The sequence below is a fragment of the Mustela erminea genome, chromosome 15 (genome assembly GCF_009829155.1).
Source record: "Mustela erminea isolate mMusErm1 chromosome 15, mMusErm1.Pri, whole genome shotgun sequence".
NCBI classification, from domain to species: domain Eukaryota; kingdom Metazoa; phylum Chordata; class Mammalia; order Carnivora; family Mustelidae; genus Mustela; species Mustela erminea.
In genome coordinates, this window is record NC_045628.1 from 18849379 (window position 1) to 18859271 (window position 9893).

Sequence of the window (9893 nt, forward strand, 5' to 3'; positions counted from 1 at the left end):
ACACACACACACACACACACACATATATATATAAGATTTTATTTTTTTTTATTTGACAGAGAGAGAGAGAGAGAGAGATAACAAGTAGGCAGAGAGGCAGGCAGAGAGGGGGAAGCAGGCTCCCTGCTGAGCAGAGAGCCCGATGCGGGGCTCCATCCCAGGACCCTGGAATCATGACCCAAGCTGAAGGCAGAGGCTTAACCCACTAAGCCACCCAGGTGGCTTAAAAACACCTACATGTTTTTACAGAACTTAAAGAGAGAGGGACTGGTCACACATATAGTTAATGTGAAGCTTGCTATCTTCTGGCTGTGTTTGTGCATATAATGTGTGTCTTTGATTATTAGTATGTTGCTAAACACAGTAAATCTAGCTCTACAAATGAACAAGCACCTTTCCACTCATATGTGTGTGTGTGTCTGCGTGTGTGTAATTTTCTGAGAGATTCCTTCAAAATGCTCCAAATGAGAGTCCTTGATATTAAGTTGAGAAGGCAAAAAACCTTGCTTTTAGAGATTAACTATTTCCAGGCCCTGACATTCGAAAGTCAACACTTATTTTCTCCAAGCAAAGTAATTGTGTTGAAACTGAGGTGTCAATGTAAAAAAAATAGGTTTGGTCTCCTAGAAATACAGTTTAATAACTGCTATTTCTGTAATTATAGGAACACCAATACACTTGGTTTTTCCTCCAAAAAGGTTAAGGACACTGCTATATTATCACAAGTGGCACTTTAAAACTACACAAAAATGATACATGTTCATCTGAAGGCATCTTATCAATGACTATTGATTCAACCCAGAAACTGGATTTAATAATGACTGCTCTGCTAAGTACATGTCACAGGAAAGTCCTAGAACCAGCAATTTTCAAATGAATAGGCTGTACCTGCATTGACAACTTTTCTTAAGACTACTTTATAGACTTTCAGCTTATCAAAATAACATTTATTTAAATTGTCCAAAGATAAATCGTGTTGCATTATCTCTCACATTCATAGTTGGCAAAACTTTGAGTTCTATCATTACGATGATGAACATGAGTTTAATGAACATTGGCTTTTTCTTAGATTTTAGGCTGGGATGTGTGTTCTTGATCCATGGAAAAATGGATGTTTGCTTTTCAAATCACACAATGAAGAAATTAATCTAGTAATTAAAAAAAATTAAAACACTTGGAATAAATGTGTCATCTCACATATACTCTTTGTGTATTTTTATCTTTAATGTTTTATATTAATTGTATACAACTTTTTTTTTTTAATTGTATACAGCTTTTTAACTGAATTTGTTTTGTTGTTGTTTTTTCAGAGAGAGAGAGAGAGAGAGCGAGCATGGACGCATGTGAGCAGGGTTGGGGGGCAGAAGGAGGAATGAGAGAATCTTAAGCTGGTTCCTTGCTCAGCAGGGGGTCCCAGGTGGGGCTTGATCTCAGGACGCTGAGATCATGATCTGAGCTGAAATCATGTCAATTGCTTAACTGACTGAGCCACCCAGGCACCTCTGTTAACCAATATTTTTTATGCAAAACATGTATTTTAAGAAGCAATACTAAAATAGTAGAGCAAGTAAAAATGATCAAGTATAAATTCTCTAATTCTTGTTTGTGTTAAAATGACTGAATTACCTAATATTGTACAGTTCATACTATTTCCCAAATATTTTTGGACTTTTCTGCTTTGGGATAGAGTTGAAAACCAGATAAGGAAAGTTTTAAGTGGAATCTTGTCAAGAACTGTGAAGAGTTTGAGGTTTTAGCTCACTTGCAGTCTAGTAAGGTAAACTCTTATGAGTTTCATGGATGTTGGCAGAAGCCAAAGGACTCCTGTGACAGAGACAAAACATTTCATTATTCCCCACAGAGCAGTAGTGCAAGTATCACCATTTACTATAATTCTCCACATGTCCAAGTTTACTCCAAATCTTCCTGATCCTATAGGGTGACACAGAGAGGGCCAGGTATCAACTGCACACATACCGGGCCATGTTACAGGAGAGGACCCCTGAGTTTGGAACTTGAATCTATTCTTTTTTAAAAATTTTTAAATATTTTACTATGTTTAGTTAGCCATCATATAGTACATCATTAGTTTTTGATTTAGTGTTCAACAATTCATTAGTTGCATAGTACCCCCAGTGTTTTTGTTTTTGTTAGAGAGAAAAAGAGCACAAGCACAAGCAGGGTTGTTTGGGGGGGGGAGTGGGAGAGGAGGGGCAGAGAGAGAGAGAGAATTTGAGGAACACTCCATGCCCAGTGCAGCATGCGAGCCCAAGGTGAGACTCAATCTCACTACCCTAAGATCATGGCCTGAGTGGAAATCTAGAGCTTAACCAACTGAGCTACCCAGGCACCCTGAGCTTGAATTTGTTCTTATGGGCAGTAAGCAAACCCACCCTGTGTTGCAGAGAGACACTGTATCTTCCAAGGCTACTCACTATCCAGACATACTTGAAAGGATAGTCTGTGACTGAAGGACAGTAGCGATCTTCCTGCAGAATGTGTAGAAACCTGAGATACCTCTGGAGAACTGCCTCTCAGGAAACTGGTTTATACAGGAATTTTTGAGTCCCATTAAATAGTGTTGCTAGTTTTATGAAGTAGTAGAATCCTGTGAAAGGACGAATAAAGTTGAGAAATGAACGCATCAGTCTTCCAGTTAGAATTTTCATTGGTAGATTATCTACTGGGAAGTTGTACTCTGCTGTCTATGTCTTGTTAATATGAATTATCAGGAGTTATCACAGTTGACTTCAGCCACTTTGAGTTAAATTGGGCTTTAATTTATATATTTAACCTTTGATTGATGGTCAAAAACATTATTCAGAGCTGCAACAAGTGATTCTTAATATAGGTTTCCTTCAGGTGACTATTTCTGTTAAATTGTTGCCATATTATCTAAAACCTCCTTCCAGATACCATGAGGATCTGTTTAATTCTTGGTTTTACATTTAGGATTAATTAATTAATTAAGCGTACACTATTTCAACCAATTATGTAGTGCATCATAGTTTTAAAAAATGAACCACTTGGAGGATAGAATTAGGAAGCATCTAACTATTGACTGATTTTTAATTGATATTTCACACACTATCACTCAAATATCTTCATTTTCTAAAATTATTTTATGCCCTGTGAGTTTCTATATAATGTTTATTTCTTTCATAAAACTCAAATAGATATTTCCTTGGCTTTCATGTCATACTAACATTCTTTAACAGCTTTGAGAGATAATTTATAGCCCCTAAATTTTCCCATTTTAAATGTATAATTTGATGACTTTTACTAAATTTATACAGTTGTACAACCCTCACTACAATCTAGTTTTAGAACACTTCTGTCATTCACCTCAAATTTCTTCTTGTCCATTTGCCAGTCCTGATTTCTGTCTCTCATCCCTGACAACCATTGATTTGATTTATATTTCTATGGTTTTTGCATTTTCTTAAAGCCTCTTATAAATGACACTATATATGTGTGGATATATGTATATATATTTGTCATCTTTAATTTAATATATTTTTATATTTTTCCATACTTTTGCATGTATCAGAACATTTTCCTTTTATTTTTGAGTACTATTTCAAAGTATGGATGACTATCATTTGTTTATTCATTGAGCAGTTCATGTATATTTTTGCTACTACTATGTTTTGGCTATTATGAAGAAAGATGTTATGAACATCTGTGTATGTCTTTGTGAACTATTTTCATTTCACATAGGCCATATGTTAAGTGTATGTTTAACTTTTTAACAAGCTACTAAACTGTTTTCCAAAGTGATTATACTATTGTACATTCTTCTTATCAGCAATACATGAGGGTTACAGTTTTTCCATACCTTTGCCAACACTGGGTACTGTCAGTTTTTTGATTTTAACTATTCTAGTGGGTGTCTGTAGTGATATCTATTTTTATTTTTATTTTCACTTTCCTAATTACTACCAATGTTAAATTTTTTTCATGTACGTATTTCAATTTATATATCTTCTTTAGTGAAATGCCTATTCAGGTCTTTTTACATTGTCTGAATCAGATTGTCTTCTAACTATTGAGTTGTAGAATTCTTCATATATTCTGAATATCATCATTTATCAGACATATATCTTCACATACTTTCTCCTAATCTGTAGCTTGTCTTCAGGTTCTTAATGTTAGCTTTTTTTTTTTTTTTTTAAGATTTTATTTATTTGACACAGACAGAGAGATCACAAGTAGGCAGAGGCAGGCAGAGAGAGAGGGGGAAGAAGGCTCCCCGATGAGCAGAGAGCCTGATGCGGGGCTTGATCCCAGGACCCTGGAATCATGACCTGAGCCCAAGGCAGAGGCTTAACCCACTGAGCCACCCAGGTGCCCCTTAACTTTAACTTTTGAAGAGCAATAGTTATCATTTTTGAGGTGTCCAATTCAACAATTTTCATTTTACCTTTCATCTTCATATTGGAGATCAGAATATTTAAAACCCATTTTTTATTTAATATTTAAAACCCACTTGCATTCACCTCTATCACTGGTTCTAGGACACTTCAAGCTTCCTTCTCCCATAGTGGGGACATGGGCACTCATAACATTTGCCTTGGTGACTCTTTCCACCAGCTTCCATGGCTAATAAGCACGCCCTTGACTGACACAAGGGAGTACTTGTATTGACTACTTATACTGACTACTTATATTGTTAAGTATGTAGAATTCTATTCTTGCACCCTTGATTTATCTTCCCCTTTCCATTGACTCCCAGAGAGCAAACTATTATTTTAATTTCTACATAGTTGCCAGAGCCACCTCACAGCTCCTAAGAAATTATAACTTTAACTATTGGTCACAGTATAGCTAGGTAAGGGCACATTTTCTTGGTTTGGCCTACCTATTTTTGAAAGAAAGCTGTATGTGCTTCAGCAAAAAGCCTGCTTAGAGGCTAAATTTGTTTGAATGTCATGATTAATTAAAATATTGTTAATTGGACAAAGTGATATCATCCAACCACAATGGATAGTAATTCAATATTTCATGCTTAATGTTTTAATAAAATTGGTATTTTATCTGTAAGAATCACTAGCTTTTCTATTCAAAAAATTACTTAAAGCCCAACTCACAGTTGACATTTTGCTTTTATTGCAGGAATAATGGTAATGAGAAAGATTAAATACATGTTAGCAAACTGATACACTTAAGAATACTATGCCGTTTGCTTTAGAGGATTTGTTGTTCAAATTTCCTAAGTCTTTAACGATTGACACATGTGTACATTGCAAAGAAAAGCAAATAGCCTCTGAGCCTCAAGGATAGTTCTACAGAGTATTAAGTGCATCAAAAAGCGTGAAAGTTAATAACTCTTATCTCCTAATGCAGAAATGTGAATGAAGTGTTTTTTAATGCCCCGCTTATCTACCAAGGGACCTTTCTATTCTTGTCAAGTTTTCTTCCCCTATGAATATGAACTAGAAAATTATTGTAATTCCACATTATTTTTCTGTAATTACTTACCTTTTAACATTTGGTTACAAGCATTTTAATGAACTTTTAACCTCACATACACTCTCTTCATCTTTTACCCTCACAAAAATATATAGACAGCAGAGAGAAAAAATTGCAAGGGAAAAAGATGCAAATCCTACACTTAACAGTACATATATATATATATATATATATATATATATATAAATTTATTTTTTATTTTCAGCATAACAGTATTCATTATTTTTGCACCACACCCAGTGCTCCATGCAATCCGTACCCTCTATAATATCCACCACCTGGTACCCCGACCTCCCACCCCCGCCCTACACTTAACAATATTTAATAAATAGAAGAAAAACAAAAAAGACTTTTAAAATAATAATTTAAAATTTAATTATTTTTCTAAAGTCTACAATAGAAATGGGAACTTGTGGCTAAAGCTGATATTTCCATATACACATAGAATTAAAATATGTTTAATCTGTTTTCTAGACTGCTATCTATTTTTAACATAGTCATATTTATGTTGATTTCATGTTGTAAATATGTCAATGCTTACCTACTCACTGCTAGACAAAATCTAAGTTTACCCTCTGTGTAGTCTTTAGTTATTTACTTTTTTTTTCTTATTTGTTACACATTATCCCGGACCAGCTACCCATGGTTGATTTTTATTTTTTTTAACTCAACAAAGATTTGTTGATAATCTACAATGTAGTAGGTCCTGGGTCCTGGAGGAAACAAAATCACCCAGGTTTACTTCAAATCTTTCAAAGATTCAAAGATCTCACAGTCTACTTTGAAATACATCATCATCCTTATCTCTATCCTCATAAATCACCACGATAACTATTCTTTCTTGTTTATATTGTGCAGATACTGTGCAATGGGCTTTATAGGTATAAAATCACTGAAACTTTACTGTAAACTATAAGGTAAGCATACTGAACTCTACTTTAAAGATGAAAAAGCCCTAAAACTCAGAAGACTTAATTTGATTAAAGCTTCACAGCTAATAAATGTGCAAGTCATATTTCTGGAATTCAAACTGATAGCCATTTTTGCAATTTTCTCTACATAGCTTCTTGTATAACAAATTTCCTGGAAATGCCATAGGAGTACAGGAAATTATGAAAAGATGATTTAGAGCGGCCATGATCCTACTCATGGTGGCGAAGGGGTTATGTTTTGCTTTTTAGAAGAATAATCAATTCAGCTGAATTTTGAAAGATGCCCATGAAAGATGCCTTTCCAAGTGACAGAGAGTGGGAAACAGAATATTTCACCTGTTTGTACAGTTACAAACATGACAGCACAGCTCTGAGGGAAAAGGGAAGGGTGTTCAAAACCCCTAATTATAACGTGGTACAGGCTCTAATTTTCTGTGGTGTGTGTGTACATGTCAGTGTCCTAGAGTATCTTAATATGAAACATGGTGTGTGAAATTTTTCCAAGATTTCAGCAGTCAGTTGTCTAGAAAAACACTTAAATAGTCTTTCCTTTTCAAATAAAAAAGTGGTGGCAACATAATCAGATGTCCTAACACTAAATTATTTTATTTAAATTGGTATCTTAAACCCACAGACAGCATTAACTATTTAGGATTCTGCTTTTTATTCTTGTTAGCAGTCTTTGTCTTACCCCTAGGAAATGCTGTTGCCTAACTACCAAGGATGGTAGTTTTCCAACTAGTTTTTATGTAATTCCTTCTGTTCTCTGTACTGACAATTGCTATAGGTTTGTTTGCTAATGATTTAAATGTTCCCTAATAGCTCTTTGATTTTCATATGTGTCAAGTCTCTTCTGAATGGTGGTTAGATACTTAAATTCTCCAGATTCTTAAGTCTTTTGACCTAAGTACTATTGTTATTGTATGTTAGATGTTTTATCTATGTAATTTCTTTTTAAACTTGAAGTGAAGGGTCCACTGCTTATTTTGTATAGTCACTGTCCATGGGAACGAAACAATTCCTTCCATAATCTATACTGGAAGGAAAAAAAAAATCTTGATAGGTCCAGGAATTGAATTTCAATTGAGGAGAAAAACTACATTACTCTAAAAATGGTTTATCCCCTAAAAGCACAGAGATCAACAAGAATACCATTTAATTTAGAAATCATTGTATAATAAAAGAGAAACTACAAGAATTTGTTATTGATTCATAGGCATTTAATATTTATTTCCTTTTCCCCATTGTAAAATATTAGGCTGGTTATTTTCTAATGTAATCATTGTGATAACTATACAGCTGAGTAGTAGGATAGACATATAAGGTATCTTGTAATATCACTTGTTAATATTCTTAGGGATTTCAGAAACAAGATTTTTAAAAAATTTTTAAATTTTTAAAAAATCTTGTCTTGGTATTAAAAAAAAATTGATTTACTAGTAGAATTAAAAAAAAATGGAGACATTCCCTGACTTCAGAGAAGCCCCACGAATGGGCAGAAGATCCACAAAATGGAAGTTTGAAGCTGGAGATTCTACTTAGATTTATGACAAACGGACTGAACTATTTCATTTAATCATTCTTAAATGTATCCCTTAAGTGTTTTTAATAAAGATATTCCATAACTCAATTTTAAAAATTGTCCAAGTGTTTTATCAAGGCTAAAATCAGGAAGTTTTTTCTTATACTATAACCCAAAGCACTTTTCTGATTAATATTTATGAGTTGTAGTCCTTAGTTTAGATACCAGAGTGAAAATGCTGATTATCACAGTCCTTTGCTGCCATCCTCCAAAAGCATTTTACATTTGTCTCTCTGGTCAGTGTTTCCAACTGTACTCCTTTATTTAAATCATTTCATTAGGATATATTTCTTGATTTTAATTTTTTTCTCTTAATCTTTTCCACTCTAGATACAGCCAATTTGTAGTATTTAAATGTTAACTTAGTTTTCTGTTTGGCAATAGTAATTACTTAGGGTGTGTCCCTTTTCTTATGCAGGTCTTCAGAAATGAAAACCTGAATACGGGAGACCTAGTATTAGCTGGCAGGACTAAATCCCTTGTTTGGAAGGGATGAGGAGAACTGTCTTTCATAAATATTCTTTATTTTCATGACATTTTTAAGGTGTCGATTTGGAAGTGGCTATTTAAAACTAGAGAGTCAACTTAGAGAAACATATTTTCAAATCATCGATTGTTATTTATTAAATGTCCACTGACCCAGTGGCTTGTGATTAATACCTCTTCTAGGTTATCATGGGAAGATTAACCAGTCAACTTCAGATCCCTTGGTTAGATGGTTAAAATTTTCACTGTGACTTTCAAATTTCTAACTCCATTGTTACATCTGGGAGAAATTTTATTTGAAATAATGTTGAAATAGGCAATGTGAAAGGGTCTATTTTTTTAAGAGGAGTAATGTTAGCAGATGATCTCAAATGAGAAAAAAGAATCTTTACTTAGTATTTTTGAAAGTTTTGTAATATAAAAAGTGCAATAAAATGGCAATAAATGTAGAACCATTTATTATTTAATATTGTTTAAAATTTTTGAACCTGCAAACCACAGAAAGGTTTACTATATCACTGATAAAAATCAACGATTTTTCAACTGGACATTTAAATGATTATCATCTCTAGGAAGCTTTTAGACATGAGGAACTATCTCAACCTTAGGGTTTTTTTTTTTTTTTTTTTTTTTAAATTTTTTCAATTTATTTATTTTCAGAAAAACAGTATTCATTATTTTTTCACCACACCCAGTGCTCCATGCAATCCGTGCCCCCTATAATACCCACCACCCGGTACCCCAGCCTCCCCACCACCCCCCCGCCACTTCAAACCCCTCAGATTGTTTTTCAGAGTCCATAGTCTCTCGTGATTCACCTTAGGTTTTTAAAGCTCCTCTTTCTCGGAAATGCTAAGTCATTGAGGTCCACTGGTCTTATCATGTAATGTTTTTGTGAGACAGTAAGACGTTTGCAGTAATGGAGTAGGTAAGCAAACACATCAATAATCAAGGCAGAAATCTATCTGAGAATGTGAATAACACATTGAATAAAGCAGATATTTTTCTCTAGATAATTAAAAATAGGAGTAATTTTGTTAATATGGAAACTTTAAGTTTAGCTTTGCCAAAGAGTGTATCTCTGATCCTTCAAAGTCCAGGTGGAATTAGACAATTTATGAGGCATTTATAACTCACTAGGTATTTTCAAAGTTCTTAATTCCAAAACCAGAGCTTGCTGCTCTTTTCAATGCACGTTTTTAAAGGAAGATATCAAAATAACCTCTTTTCTCTGAATTTCTTAAATTCTGTCCCTGTTCTTTATTCTTTTTACTTAGGTTTGAGCTATAAATGAGCCTCTGACTTTGAGATTTCGTCTAAAATAGAAATAAAGGTCATGAAAGGCTACATATGGCCAAGATGGACAGAGGGGAGAATGTAGAGAAATATGACAGCGCCTCATGTCTGGTGACGTTTGTAAC